Here is a 16,487-nt window from a genome sequence, read left to right as displayed (position 1 = left end):
TTCTGCTTTTTTATGTTTATTTATTTCGTTTTTTAGATTGCATATACAAGTGAAATCATACAGGGCTTATCTATCTGTGTCTGGTTTATTTCACTTAACATAAGATAGTCTAGGTCCATACATGCTGTCTCAAAAGACAAGAATTTATTATTTTTTATGGATGAGTAATATTCCACTTTATACTACATCTTTATCAATTCATCTTTTGATGGACAGTTTCCATTTTCTTCAGCTTAATACCCAAGAGTGGAATTGCTGGATATTATGGTAGTTCTATTATTAAATTTTTGAGCATCTCCATATTATTTTCCAGCAGGTGTACACATTTAGATTCTCACCAACAGTGCACAAGGGTGCCCCTTTTCTCCTCATCCTTGCCAACACTTAATTGTTGTCTTTTTGATCATAACCATTCTAAGAAGTGTAAGGTGATATCTCATTGTGACTTTGATTTACATTTCCCTGATGATTCATGATGCTGAGCATCTTTTCATGTACCTTCTAGCCATCTGTATGTCTTTGGAAAAATGTCTGTTCAGAACCTCTGCCCATTTAAAAATTGTCCTTTATGTTGAGTTGTATCAGTTCTTTGTGTATTTGTCTATTAATCCTTTGGCAGATATATCATTTGCAAATAACTTCTCCCCTTCAGTAGGTAGCCTTTTTGTTTTATTTGATTTCCTTTGCTGTTCAAAAGCTTTTAGTTTGATGTACTCCTGTTTGTTTATTTTTGTGTTTCTTTCCCTTACCTGAAGAGATATATCCAAAATAATATCACTAAGTCCAATGCCAAAGGCCCTACTCCCTATGTTTTCTTGCAGAAGTTTTATGGTTTTAGGGCTTACATTTTTTAATTCATTTTGAATTTATTTCTGTGCATGGTGTATGAGAACAATCCAGTTTGATTCTCTTACATTTAGCTGCCCAGTTTCCCCAGCACCATTTATTGAAGAAGTCTTTTCCCCATTGTATATTCTTGTCTCTTTTGTTATAGATTAACTTCCCATATAATTGTGGATTCATTGCTAGGCTCTCTATTCTCCTCCACTGATCTGTCTGTTTTTGTGCTAATACCATGTTAGTTTGATGAATGTAGCTTTTGTAGTATAGCGTGAAATCAGGGAGCATGATCCCTCTAACTTTATTCTTCTTTCTCAAGATAATTTTTGCTATTCAGGGTCTTTTATGTTTCCATACAAATTTTAGAATTATTTATTCTAGTTCTGTTCAAAAAAACCCCATCAATTTTGATAGAGATTGCATCAGATCTGTAAATTGCCTTGAGTAGTATCATCATTTTAACAGTATTAATTCTTCAAATCCATAAGCATAGAATATATTTCCATCTGTTTGTGTAGTCTTCAATTTGTTTCAACAGTGTCTTACAGTTTCCCAAGTACAGGTCCCTTACCACCTTAGTTAGATTAATTCCTAAGTGTTCTATTCTGTATGCAATTGTGAATGGAATTGTTTTATGAATTTCTCTTTATGATAGTTCATTGTTAGTGCCTAGAAATGCAAGATTAATTCCTAAGTGTTCTATTCTGTATGCAATTGTGAATGGAATTGTTTTATGAATTTCTCTTTATGATAGTTCATTGTTAGTGCCTAGAAATGCAACAGATTTCTGTATATTAAATTTGTATCCTGCAACTTTACCAAATTTATTGATGAGCTCTAGTAGTTTTTTGGTGGTGTCTTTAGGATTTTCTATGTATACTATCATGTCATCTGCAAAGAGTGACAGTTTTACTTCATTCTTTCTAATTTGGAGTCCTTTTATTTCTTGTTTATTTCTTGTGGTGAGGACTTCCAATACCGTGTTCAGTAGACCTTTCAAGAGTAAGCATCCTTGTCTTGTTCCTGATCTTGAAGGTAATGCTTTCTGCTTTTAACCATTGAGTATGATGTTAACTGTGTGCCTGTCATATATGTCCTTTATTATGTTGAGGAATATTACCTCTATACCCACTTTCTGGAGAGTTTTTATCATATTATGGATGTTGGATTTTGTTTAAAGCTTCTTCTGCATCTGTTGAGATGATTATAAGATTTTTATTCTTCAGTCTGTTAATATGGTGTATCAAATCGATTGATTTGTAGATACTGAATCATCCTTGCATCCCTGAGATATATCTCACTTTGTCATGGTGCATGATCCTTTGCCTCTGGACTGCGAACATTACAAGTGTTTCTCATTTTTTTCCTCCTCACTTAGGATGTTTCTAGTGGGCTAGAGTTGGGTATTTCTCTTTCCCTGTACAGGCTCTGCTAATACCCCAGCAGGTTAGGATCTAGTTAATTAATTTCCTTCAAGGGCAGACCTCGTTAAGGAGAGCAGACTGCTCTGATGTATTTCAAATTGGTTCCTTCCCCTCCCCCTGCCAGAAGACCCAGAGAATTTTTCTATGTTTAATATGGGAACCTGGTCAACCTCCTCATAAATCTCACAATATTATATCCTCTTTTCTCCAATAATTGGGTCCCCTGGTGTTTTTATGTCTCAGAGGTGTCCATTCTGAGTCTCCAGCAATTTATCATCTACAGTTTAGGTTTTTCTATGCTGTGACTTTTTCCTGAGACAGTTTCCTCTCAAGTGTCTCTGCATTATGGATAGGGTGTGATTCTGTATTCACCAGTCTGTCTCTCCAACCTTAGAGGCAGTGGTTTGTTCTGGTTTCTCCGTTCTGTTATGGACCCAAGAAAAGCTGTTAATTTTTCAGTCTGTTCTGCTTTTTACTTGTTTGTAGAGTGGAGTGGTGACTTCTAAACTGCTTACATGTGGAACCAGAAACTGAGCAAGAAGTTTCTCTTATAAGTACAAGTGCCAGAAAACAGAATTCAATATCTGGTATTCATTTTCAGTGGCTCGCAGTCATGAATATTTGCTTTCACTGACTTTCTCTTCATAAGCCACCAAAACTAATCACAGTTTCAAAAATGGAAAAAATTGAAATTGGACTCTTTTGAATTTAAATAACAAAACAGAACAGATGTGAAAATGAAGTAGAAACATGGTGTAGATTCTAAGGAGAGAAGAAGTCCTTAAGTAATTATATTTTCTATGGCTAAGCAAAGTATAATTTTAAAAATAATGAAAATACAGAAATATTTTTAAACTTAATTTTTAGTTTGATTATGTAATACAGAATATCTTTCCTGTTATTGTAAGTTTGTAGTTAACAACATATGTTTTGGATATTTACACATGCGTGTGTGCACACACATGCAGACGTAAAAATCATTCGTTTTGTTTTAACTATTACATGTTAATATCTTGTTACACACTTTTACTATGGGGCTTTTATAAGAAGACTTTCTTGCCTATGGTATAAACAATTCATCTGAATTTGTCTTCCTACAAGACTAAAATAATAATTTATTATTAATACAAAATAAAATCTCAGTTTAAACACTTATATAGTGCATACCACGTACAGGTGCTTTTCAAAGATTTTTACTGATCTTAGCTCTTTTAAATTTTACCATAAACTTATAAATTAGATTATTATTCATCCTATTTTATGATATGGGAACTGTGGCACACTGAGGTTAAATAACTTGGCGAAGGTAAGTTGTTGGTAGTAATGGAGTCAGAATTCCAATCTACAGAGTCTGACTTTTGAACCTGTCTGCTTCCTGCTGCACTGCAGCACCTCGCCAGCTGTGAGTCAGATATGTCCCTAGGCTATAATCTTAGGAGTATAGGAAGAAGTATAACAGTTTCACTTTTAATTGTCTTCAAACAAAGGGAGATTAAAATGTGGGCATTTTTGCATTATGGAAAAAGAGAGCATTATCTCTATGGCTAGCAGGAGCCATGAGATGGAGTCTATTAAGTTGTACTTGCTTATCTTAGACATGAGTATAGTGATTTGGGGACAAAATATTTCAAAGCTCAATTTGTTTCCTTTCTGATTTTACTGGAATTCGTAAGTTCTAAACTGTTATTTAGAAACAGCAAATATTCAGCAGACAAAAATGAACACATTGAGCAAATATATTTCAGTTGAAGGCAGAACAAGGGAAATATATAGCAGGTAGAAAATAGTGTCTCTCTGGTGGTATCAGAGAAGAGTACATAGAAGCAATCTCAAGGTTGGGCAAAGTTATTCCAAAACCCAAAAAATAGCCTGCAGAAAGGCCCTGACTCATTCACCGTTGCTGGGTTGCTGGTCATTTGCATGATTGCTCTGGAATCAATTTCTTGCCCTTCCTCTGCTCTACTCTGAGTAGCTAGAGGCTCACCACAGCACTGTATCCCAAGTTCCCTTGTTCATTGGCTCTGGCTAATGTCACAGGGAGAGAACAGAGGCTGGAAAGAAACAAAGAAGCCAGAGCACATCTTCCCAATTTTTTTTTCCTGATTCTGTCTGTATCCTTGGTAAAGGCTGTATTTCCTCTGTGCATCTAGTTCCTATGGAAGCCCTTCTGTTTGTTGTTTTGTTTTGTTTTGTTTTTACTGAAGTATAGTCAGTTTACAATGTTGTGTTAATTTCTGGCATACATTATAGTTATTCAGATATATATATATATATATCACACAGGAGACTTAGCATTTCTCTGAGGTCACAGGGGACTATTTAATTTATATATATATTCTTTTTCACTATAGGCTATTGCAAGGTATTGAATATAGTTCCCTGTGCAACACAGTAGGACCTTGTTGCTTATCTATTTTATATATAATAGTATCTGCAAATCCTGAACTCCCAACTTAGCCCACCTAGTGGCTATAAGACTCCTGGGCTCTGGTAAACTAGGGGATGGTAATGGTTTTCTTTTCTTACCAAACTCTGAAAGTCTGGAGAAATATGTTAAAGTTGGAGGGTATTTTTTTTTTTTTGAGAGGGGGAAACTGATAAAATAAATAGTTAAATGAAAAGTGTTAAGGACTGAAAAAGCATGATCTATTTTCATCCCATTTAGAATTTCTATTTTTGAGCATAATGTTAGATAAGGTCAGTTGTAGCCACAATACAAGTTGGGTTAACACCTAAAAATGCAAAAAGGAGGGCTGTTAAATGTTCTGGTGATAGTAGAATATAAACAAACAAACAAATAAAAAACAGACATGGATCCATGATCCAGCAGAATGGAAAGCAAATAAGGAGTCAAAGCAAGGAATACATCATTGGTCCATTTGGCTGGGTATCACTAGAGTGCAGAAGAGGTGTTCTGTCATCTAAAGGGAAGATGCCAGCACTGCGCGTGACTGATACAGCTGTAGGAGGAACAGCCACCACTGAAGATGGCTGCACGAAAAGTAGTATCTTTTAGGAACAAGGAGATGTGAAGGACAAGGGGATGTATAAAATCACCTGTGAGGAGGTAGAGGATTAGGGAGAGTTTACTCATGATGAACTTGGGGATCCAGTGATCATAGCAGGCATGGATTGTAAGAAATGTCAATAGTGGAATGGTGAATTTGTGGGAGAAATGTGTAGAGCAGTACAGAAAGGATAGAGTGACTTCACCAATATAATCATGGTTATAATCCTGTCCTGTGGTTCTGAACTGCTCTAAGTTATCGAACATCTGAGGGCTCTCTCTTCTGATTGATATAGAGGCTCTTTAAAGTTATCCATATTGATTTTTATTTATCCTCTCACTATATCTTAAATTTCTATACACCTGAGTACATTTATGTGTGTATGTTTGCTTGTTTCAACCTGCCTCAGCCATTCTAGGAGATTTTCAAGAGAATGAAGTACTCATTTGCAAATTGTATGCTCAAAGTCAAGAGTGAAATTTAGGGAGACAGGGTTAGCAAGAACTTTTTTCTGTCAGTTTTGTTTTCTGTGTTGTTTATCAAGGAATTATTTTCTTACCTACAAATGTGCATAAACACACACACACGAGAGAAAATATATTATTTATGATCTCTGGAATGCCATTTAATGATGTGATTCAGGAAAACAAACAAAAAAAGCAAATTATAATTTATCTACAGGAAATTTTGATGGTTTACCTTTTAATTGAAGTATAGTCTGTTGTAATGTGTCAGTTTCTGGTGTACAGCATAATGTTTTAGTCATAAATATGCATACATATATTCATTTTCATATTTTTTTATTATAGGTTACTATAAGATATTGAATACAGTTTCCTGTGCTATACAGAAGAATTTTTTTTGTCTATTTATGTATAGTAGTTAATATTAGCAATTCTCAAAATCCCAGTTTATCCCTTCGCACCTGTTACTCCCAGTAAGCACAGGATTGTTTACTATGTCTGTGAGTCTTGATGGTTTCTAACTTGTGATGACAGCTTGATGATCCTTTTATGTATATATTTTACCAGCCTTTTCTTTTTGCCAGGTGCCTATAGAGAAGGCCAACTTATCAAACCAAAATGTGTTTTAATAGGGAATCACTGGAGATAAAAGCATTATTTACCATTCCAAAAATAATTTGAAAAAGCTTTTGGATTAGGAACTTGGACTATTTCATACTAACATTTCCTTCCACTCAATTATCAATGACATTTGGCAGTTTCAGATAGACCACCAAAGCTTAAGTCAAACATTTGAATAATATCATCTCTATTCATGCAAATGATTCCTAAATACTCTGCAATAATTTATCTGCATTGCTGCCAAGAAAACATTCCAAGCAATGTTTGAAAGAAAATAAAATCCTAATCTTTTACAGTTCTGCTGTGGTGAGTTCTAGGAAGAAAACTCAAGTTCAGTTGTCCTTTTACACAAATTATTTACCCAAGTGTGTATCATGCAGGTATTTAGCTACATAAGCCTGGGCACAAAAGCTTGCATGTCCTCAAGGTGAAACAATACTTTCTGCACTCTTTGCTGGGAATCCCTTGTGCTTCTTTAGGCATGATGGCAAACCGAGAAATTAGGTCAAGTTCACTCTAAACAACAACAAAAAACCTCTTGAAACTATGCACAAGTTTTTTTTTTTTCCTTCTAATTAAAGGGAGACTAATAGTTCTGCCAAGTGTTTTTAATCTTGTTAGAGAAACTAGCAAAGCTAAAGTATAAAATAAGAAACATGGACCCTAGAGAGAAACATTATAGAAGTTTTTACTTTTATTTTTTTCTAACTATACTATTTTTCTATAGCAGATTAAATTTATTTGGAATTTATAGAGAGTGCATATGGTTGCTTACAGTGTGGAAAATAAAAACAAGATGAAAGGAAAAGAAAATATATGAAAACTTTGTGTACTAGGTAATGTGTTAGACATTTTTGTAAATAGTCTGCAGTTTTCTGAAATTTTTACTAGTTCCACCATAATTTCCATGGGGAAAATGTTCTCATAGAATTTATTTTAAATGCTAACCATCTGAAACAGAGTAATCGTCCTAAATTTCCTTTTTTGGAAATTATTGGAAATAGCATCAGTGGCTCTAGGTTGATGGATAAATTTCTGAAAATGTTCAAAAAGATGGTAGGACGTTTTAGGAGGAAGAATGTAAACATCATATAGTATAACTTTCTATCAGTGTTTGAATAACTTTTACATTCTAGATGAATGCTCATCAGCTTTGTGTTTCCTGTAGCTTCCACAACAAATTACCACAAACTTGGTGGCTTAAAATTACGGAGCTTTATTCCTTCATAGTTCTGGAGGCCCGAAGTCCAAAATCCAGTTGTCAGCAGGGAAGGCCTCCCTACAGACACTCTAGAGCCACATTCTTTCCATGCTTCTAGATGCTAGTGGTTGCTGGCTTCCTTGGGTTGTGGCCACAGCACTCCAGTTTCTCTTTCATCTTCACAATCACCTTCTCTTCTGTGCCTGACTTGTCTGTATGTCTCTCATAAGGTCCTTTCTCCTTGAATTTTGGGCCAGTTTGGAAAATCTGACCTGGATCTTAATTACATCTGCAAAGATTCTTTCTCCAAATAAGGCAACTTTAATAGGTTTCAGAGATTAAGATTTGGGCGTACCTTTTGGGGGGCTACTGTTACTGAGTCCCAGCTTATACCACTTGCCACATGACAGGACAGGCCAATAAATTGAGAGAGGAGTTGTTGGAACAAGGCATAGTGACCTTGTTCAGAAAGCCAGCTGACTGCGAAGATGGTGGACTAGTGTCCCAAAGAACCATCTTGCCAGGGTCTGGATGCTAGCTTCTTTTATAGAACAAAGACAGGGGAGGTTAGGAGGTAAAATATAAAGGCCATAAGTTGTTGCAAATGTTTCCTGGTTTTGGCCAGGCTCTGGAAGGGTTGTGTTAATTTCTTCTTGCCTCCAGCCATTCACAGGTGGACCTGGTTAGGATGTTTCCTGTGAGCTTAAATAAAGGTGTTTTAGTCTAAAACTCAGGCATGGGAGGCAGAGTTCCAGGAGATGGGTCATTATGTATACTTTCAGATATTGGCAATATCCCTTTCGTGATTAGCTTGCAGCAAAAGCAATAGAATACAAGGTTAAAGTGAAAGAAACAGATCCAATATGAAGCCAGATTTGTTCTTCCCTATTACATTACCTATTGGCCCACTCTATCTACCATCTGTAATGTCTCTTGTCTTGTGAAACTGATTTTTTTTCCAAGGTGACCTGCTCAGTCTATGATGCCTGGCTCTATTTTATTGAGCTGAAATCTATTTCCCTATAGTTTTATTATAATGATTTCAATTCTGCCATTTGGGGCCCCATAGGATGAGAGTACTATCTTTTCTACAACACAATTTTCCAAATATTTGTAAGTTGTTCTAATTTCTCCTGAAAATGACTTTGGTTAAAACTGAGACATTCCTGAATTCAATTTTCCTTTATTTTTGGATTTGTCTTTTTCATCTTGTTCCTAATGAGCCACTCTGCCTTCTGCAAGACTGACTTGAGGGCTACTGATAGCTATGACTGAGTGTCCTACTATCATATTAATCGCAAAATGCCACAGTGTATAATATAATATGCTGCCTCTGCAGTGCATTATTCTCTTCCAATATTTATAGAAACATCAGGATAGATTATATGCTGTTTCCCCCAGACAGACTGAATTTAGGGTTTCTTAGAAAAAACTAACTGCTGTTTCTTCTGTTTGTGCTAAATTTCTTTGGTAATTTATGACAGGTGTCATTCCTGTTCTCTCAAGAGTTGGTGAAACCTTAACAAAACTATTAATTTGATTCTCAAGAAATCACATTTGGTGATCTTAGAAACAGTGCACAGCTTCAGAAAAGTATTGTTAGACATATTCTGTGGGTTGAGAGAACGCTGCAGAAGGAAGAACACACAAACATACACAGGAAAGTTGATTTCAAATGGAGTGACAAATAGAGCAGTATGTTGATGTAAGTTTAAGGGAAAGCAAATTAGAAGTAAATGATAAAAGTCATTTGTTGAAATAATACTATTATTACTATTACTTCCATTTGAAATTATTCCTTTTTAAAGTATTTTCATTCAATTTGTGATAAATGTGAAGCATAGTTTAGGTTTAAGAAAAACAAAATCTGCCAAACTATTGTCACCTTAAAATATATCACAGGTAATTCTGGACTTTTGGATTTAAAGCCATACATTTATGGCAGTTTGGTAAAGCAGCAATAGGAAATAAATACAGGTACTCAATCTCATTTTTATTTTCATGAGTTTAAAAGTCCATTAGAAATAATCCAATTCATATTCACTACTCATATAAAATGTAATTAAATTCATACTTTGCACATAATTATCTTAATTTTTTAAACTTATATTTTCATAGAGGTAGGAAGAATTTCAGAAGTATTTATGAAAACTTTTAGGAGCACTTGAGTCTTTAGAAACATTTTCATGGCAGATTCACCCAACTTAGTATGACTTTGTAAGACCTTTCCAAAACCATGAAATAGTTGACTGTTGAAAGTTCATATGCAGACAACTAGAAATTTTTATTTGTAGATGTACTAATATTGCAACAATGTAAAAACAATTTGTTCAGGATCTTAGCCGGGAAATTCTGGCTCTCACTTACTCTTTTCTTGAATGGAAATCACAGCCTATAGGCCTCTGAGCTGTTTAAGCAATGGACATCAACCTTCTCTAGAGAGCCGTCTTTCACATCAAGTAGACAGGCTGGGACCTTCATATAGATGTGTTTTAGAGAAACTCAGAAATTAGATCTCCTTGTTGTAGAACCATAAGTCTAAGTTGAATTACTCCTAAGTTAAAATTAAAGCATTCCTTTCTTTTAATTACCCAATTAAAAACTATAAACAATTTCTGGGACAACTGAGGCAATAAACCCACAGAAGTCAACTTTTATGTGTTGGAGAGCAAGAATGAGTTTCCAGGTTGGAAATCAATGGAAGAATGAAAAATATCACTAGGAAAAAAAAGACATGTTTTGGAGAATCAGGGCCTGCTCCTATAATGAATACAATGGTTGAGCCAGACTCCCACTAACTACAAAGGATGTGTACTGTGGAATGTAATTTTTATTTAGGAACTTGTGAATTTAAAAGTCTAAATATAAATACAACTTATAATTACAAAAATGTAGTTTATAAAACATGGCTCACTGACATTCACACTCCTCCTTTCATGGGGTAATTTTCCTTTAAAAATGAGTTTTTTAGTCAAAATGCCTTTAGTTCTTCATGTCATGGACTTTACCTTTATCTCCTCCCTTTGAAAAATTGTGTGAGTGTATTTATTTATACACACACACACATATATAAGTGGAAAATAATATAAACCACACATAGATTATTTAAATTCATATGTGTATTCAAATAATTCTCAATAAGTCTTAGTTTTATTCTTTTGTTCTGTTACTGTTAAAGATGAGACTGGCATAAAGGGTAAGTTTGCATTAAGAAAAAAATAGTTGCTAAGTTTCCCTTTTCTCCCTGGTAGGCTGGCCTGTTGCATTTCCGATAAACCATAGTTATCATGTGTTTAACGGATTTCCTTCTGGCAAGCTAGCATCTCTTTGTTTAAAACTATTCACTGTTTTTAGTTGAGACTGGCAGTTGATCACAGCTTTAGTGAAGCAAAAGAATTGTGTCCTATTCTTTCATCCCTTCCTGCTATTTTGAAACGGAATAATAGGCCTGTCACTTAGAAATTAGATAAATAATAGCTGTTGAGTTTATTGTTTTTGAAGCTCATTTTTTGCACTACCTTTGCAATGTCTATTAAAAAGCCGATCAACATCTGTTGAATAGAAAATATAAATTCTTGATAGAAAAATAATTGAATGCTGAGACAGAAGAACATAGATATAAAAAATACATAGCCTTTAATTCCTTTTCCTATTTCCAAAGTTCACAATCTGCTGGGAGATATTTGTTAGAATGATATATGTGTTTAATTTCAGCCAAATAAGCTAGTCAGGGTTTGAGATCTTAAGCATACTTCGTGCATTACTACTCTACAAATTAGTTGTGATCTATAGTTTCACTCTTCTTTTAGAGAAACACAAGTTTGTCTTTTTATTCTTTGATTTACATTATTGATCTGGGACCAGCTTAATTCTCATGTAACCACATGTATCTTCATTATGTCGTTGGAAGCACTGGGCACCTTGCTTCTCTGTCGCTTTGGCACTTTCATCAGCCTTTTGCCTCGTGTGCTTCCAGCCAGGAAGCAACCAAAGATCAATGTGGAGAATAACAAGGACCTCTCAGGGCTGTAAAACGTCTTCTCTTGAGTACCATTGCTACATTTGTTCCATGAAAAGGAATTTATGAATACTGCTGCTGCATTTTTATGACTCCGTAAGCTAGCTTTAAGGCTTGGAGCAGATAATTTACAATACTTCTGTTTTGCTAAATCCCTAGCCCTGCCACAATTTTTGTCTCTGTTTGTGACTTGCACCTAACTAAACAAGTACACGTCAGTTATAAGCATCTCCAAAACACTTCCTGTGATAGGTTATTCATTTGCTTAAAGAGTTGACAAAATTCCCACATGAAGTTTTTCCAAAATATTGGCATTGTGTTTGTGGCGGGGACACCTACTGATGCAAAAACAAATCATGATCCCTCTTCACAGTGTAGAGTTACTGCTCAGAACTGGCAGCCTGACCCATATCAACATTTCCTAGCAACAAAAGCTGAATGTAAGAAATGCCTGTGTCCCCAGCCAAAGCAGTTAAAGTGTGAACTTTTCCACCTTCTCTCTTCTTGGTTCTGCTGGATAGTGATGGATGGCCTTGAAAACCACAAGTTGCAGATGTCAGACTCCATCAGCCCCTGTTCCACTATGCTTGTCACCAGCCAGTTCCATTGCCTTTTCCCTTTCCTGCCACAGATCAGGAATACAACATGTACTTTTGAATTTGTGTGATTGAGAAGTAAATTTCTATTGTGTTAAGCCACAGATATTTTGAGTGTGTACTTTAATGCACTGCTAAATGTATTATCATTATTATTTATTATATAGACAGTTAATTTAGGTTAATAGGTTAATAAGATACTAATTTCCAACCTATATGTAATAAGTACAGAAATCTCCATTATTTCGGGCTCCAATAGTATTGAATTATGATCATTCAGTACTGTCTTGGTTGAAATTCACCTTTGGAATGTCAATGAATGAATGAATAAGTAAAATAATGAGCTGGGCAAACACTGTTCCAAAACATGGCAGGTACTACTGGTATACACTTAACATTGTCACAAATACAGAACATTTGGAGAAATTTAGCTGTTTGTGATGCAGATTAATAAACCCATTATCAAAGGCAGAGGACAAGGTTTGACCTCAGTGTGTGCCATCTTAACTGGATGGTTTTGTACAGGTCACTTAATTTCTCTACTTTATTATTTGAAAGAAAAAAGGATATATCAATTATACCTACCTTAAAATATTACTCAGCATTGACAGAGATCACTGTTACAACTGAAGGGACTCAATTCTGAGTCCAGTTACATTGAGCAAATTTGGGCGATGTCAAAGACACATTCAGTAGGAAGAGTGGCACATGATAACTCACTCATAAAGCAGAAATGCGATTATCGACAGCATGCTACGTGGAAGGAGGGAGTTCAGGGAAAGTCACCACATACACGAGAAGATTGCTTTACTCCCTGTGGAGTCGGTAATGAAGCCCTCTGAGTACCTCCCTACTCCCACTGCTGTGTGGGCCAAGCCCAGGGCTCTCTGGCTTTTAGACAATACAGGATGCTTGCTTTACTTACACGAGTTTATGTATGGAGGACCATTTTACAAGAAAAATCAGCATCAAGGTGCCCCGCAGGTGATAGAACCTTGATGAAAGAAGGCAAGGGCAAGCCTGAATAATGAGAGAAGTTGAACTGTTTATCAGTGGAAGAATAGTTAGGTTCCTGCCATCAAGGAAGTGTATGGATAATTAAGCAGTCTTGGGTTTTAGCCAATGGCTTTGCTGTATGGGTAGGCAAAGTAGACCCTAGGTAATTGCACAATACAACTCCCTTTTTGGGCCAGTTATGGAAATGTCTGTGAGAATTTTGAAGAAGAATTAGGATGAAGCCCACAGAGAAAACTCAGTTGTCAGCTCAGAAGCAATCGAAATGCTAAGACAAATGCTTAGTCAGATCCTTAGTGCTAGCTATACCTGACTTCATGAAATGAGTAGGCATATTGGTGCTGGATCGACCATATGGGGAGAGTATGTTTAGTTTTGTAAGAAACTGCCAAACTGTTTCCAGGGTACCATTTTGCATTCTCACCAGCAGTGAACAAGTGTTCCCGTTGCTCCTCATCCTCTCTAGCATTTAGTGGTATCACTGTTCTGGATTTTGGTTTGTAGTGGTATTTAGTTGTTGTTTTAATTGGCAGGTCTCTGATGACATACAATGTGGAGCATCTTTTCACATGATTATTTGCCATCTATATATATTCTTTGGTGATGTGTTTCTTAGGGTCTTTGGCTCATTATTTAATTGAGTTGTTTGTATTCTCATTGTTGAGTTTTAAGAGTTCTTTGTATGTTTTGGATAACAGTTCTTTATCAGATGTGACCTTTAGAAATATTTCCTCCCAGACTGTGGCTTGTGTTCTCATTCTCTACTTATTTTTTTTTTTTTTTTTTTTTACAGAATAGAAGTTTTCAATTTTAATAAAATTCAGATTTATAAATTTTTTTTCATGGATCATGCCTTTGGCATTGGTATTGAAAAAGTCTTTATCATACCAAAGGACATCTAGGTTTTTTCTTATGTTATCTTCTGGAATTTTTGTAGTTTTGCATTTTACATTTAGGTCTGTGTTCCATTCTGAGTTAATTTTATTGAAGTGTATGAATCCTCTGTCTAGATTCATTTTTTGCATGTGGATGTCTAGTTGTTCCAGCACCATTTGTTGAAGAGACTGTCTTCGTTCCGTTGGATTGCCTTCCCTCCTTTGTCAAAGACCAGTTGACTATATTTATGTGGGTGTATTTCTGGGCTCCCTATCTTGTTCCATTGATCCATTTGTCTTTTACCAATTGATCCATTTGTCTTTTACCAATACCATACTTTCTTGATTACTGTAGCTTTATAGTAAGTCTTGAAGTCAAGTAACATCAGTCTTCCAGCTTTGTTCTTATCCTTCAATACTGTGTTGGCTATTCAAGGTCTTCACCTCTCTTACAAACGTTTAGCATCAGTTTCTCAATATCCATGAGATAACCTGCTGTGACTTTTACTGGAGTTCACTGAGTCTATAAATCAAGTTGGGAAGAACTGACGTCTTGACAATATTGAGACTTCCTATCCATAAACATGTAGTATCTCTCAATTTATTTAGTTCTTTCATTTTATTCATCAAAGTTTTATAGTTTTCCTTATCTAGATCTTGGACATATTTGTTAGATACAAATCTAACAAGTATTTCCTTTTTTTAGTGATAATGTAAATGTTTTTTTTTAATTTCAAATTCCACTTGTTCATTGCTAGTGTATAGGAAAGTCAATGACATTTTCAGGAGCCTTAAGCATTCTGAAGAACTGGGTACTAAATCTTGCCTTAGAGATGACGGTTAATCATGACTTTCAAACTCTTGAATCAAATATAACATAACCTGGAACTAGCTTATAATTACTTGTTTATTAAAATATGCTGAATTAATTGTACCTTTTCTTTTGCATCTGCACTATATTTTAAAATACCTTTCCACTATCAATTATATGTACTAAGATAATCAGTAATTTTTGAAGATAAATTTAACTCTTATAAATGAATTATTTTATGCTGATTTCATTTTGTATCATATTTTTGAATTCATATGTATATTCAAATACATACAAATTAGATCTTTGCAGCGTACTCTATGAAGTTTGTGTGAATACAACCCAATTGTTATGTACATTAGCAAGTACCAACATTACTATGCAATTGAATGAAGCTAGCAGGCACTTTTAAAGTTAATTAAATTAACCTGCTATTTTTTTATATATTAAATATATTTTTATTGAAGTACAGTCAGTTTACCACATTGTAACCTGCTAGGTTTTGTTTTTTTTTTCTGTTTTAGAAAACATGGCTCACAAGTACAAATTGAGTTATTCATTCTTCTAGGTTCATAACATTTTATCTTTGTTGCCCATTTGTTGCTAGCTTTTGGTTTTGTATTTTATTTTTCCATTAACCATCCCTCCATTCTCCTTTCAATAGTACACATGCTTGTTTTAATGTATATTTTCCACATATTTATTTAAATACTTACATCAGTGAAATAATAGCCATTTAGTTTTAAATTTAGCCAAATGATATGTCAGTAAATCTTAGTGTTAGCTTTTTATTATATTGTTGTTTAACCATCTTTTTCAGATCTAACTATGTTTCTCTCCTGACCACTGCATGACAGAGTCTATCTCCAGCTGTTTCTTAGTATAAATGATGCTAACATAAATCATCTTGTAAAGTTCTCCTTCTATACATGTATAAGACCTAGAGCGATGAGATGATTTACTTTTATCAAAAAGTGCCTATTTCCATTCAGAAATCACTGATACCACTGGGTGAATATTCCCTTTTCTCACTTTCTTACCTGCATTCAGAGTCATGTGATTTAATAAATACCATGTGATGCTTATTTTCTGTCAACTCCCCTCCATCCCCACCACACCCATATTTATTTAACCTATGGAAGAAGAGGAGATTAAGATTATTCAGCCTGAGCAGATGTTGCTGCTTACCTGACTTCAGTCACAGGCTGAGAACTCTGGTCTCCAGTAGGTAAAAGGAAGAGCTGATTAGGCCAAGAGGAAACCTGGGAGACTTCAGGCCAGCCTTCAATCTCAGGTAGACTAGCAATCAATTCAGCAGTTGAGGAAGTCCATCCACCCTGACATTTTTGCTTGGCTACAGCTTTTTCAGCAACAACCTACGTTTTCTTTTTTAAGTTTCTTATTATAGCTGATGCAGGAAAAATGGATGTGGGGCATGAGGAAGGCCGTGTCCCAGGCTTTGGTTGAGCCCCTGGGACATGCCCTGCCAAGTGTGGGTCTGTGGCTTCGCGCAGGAAAGAATTCAAGAGCGAGCCATGGTTGAGTAGAGGTAGATTTATTCAGAGAGATACATTGAAAGGCAAGAGAAAGGCCACCAGGTGTGGGGGTTGGGAGC

The 16,487-nt window shown here is 35.3% G+C and overlaps 1 long non-coding RNA gene across 1 annotated transcript; it reads right to left on the bottom strand.

The window, feature by feature from the left end:
• Positions 1-1,292: 1,292 nt before the first annotated feature.
• On the bottom strand, positions 1,293-15,595 carry LOC116658189. The gene is made up of 3 exons (XR_004313404.1): positions 15,585-15,595; positions 14,997-15,001; positions 1,293-1,445 (listed from the first exon to the last, which is right to left on the bottom strand). It is a non-coding gene; the product is annotated as an uncharacterized LOC116658189 (long non-coding RNA).
• Between the last annotated feature and the right edge of the window lie 892 nt (positions 15,596-16,487).

This window comes from Camelus ferus, chromosome 2 (assembly GCF_009834535.1).
Source record: "Camelus ferus isolate YT-003-E chromosome 2, BCGSAC_Cfer_1.0, whole genome shotgun sequence".
Lineage (NCBI taxonomy): Eukaryota > Metazoa > Chordata > Mammalia > Artiodactyla > Camelidae > Camelus > Camelus ferus.
Note: the sequence above shows the minus strand (reverse complement) of the source record. Positions and strands in the feature narration are given on the sequence as shown.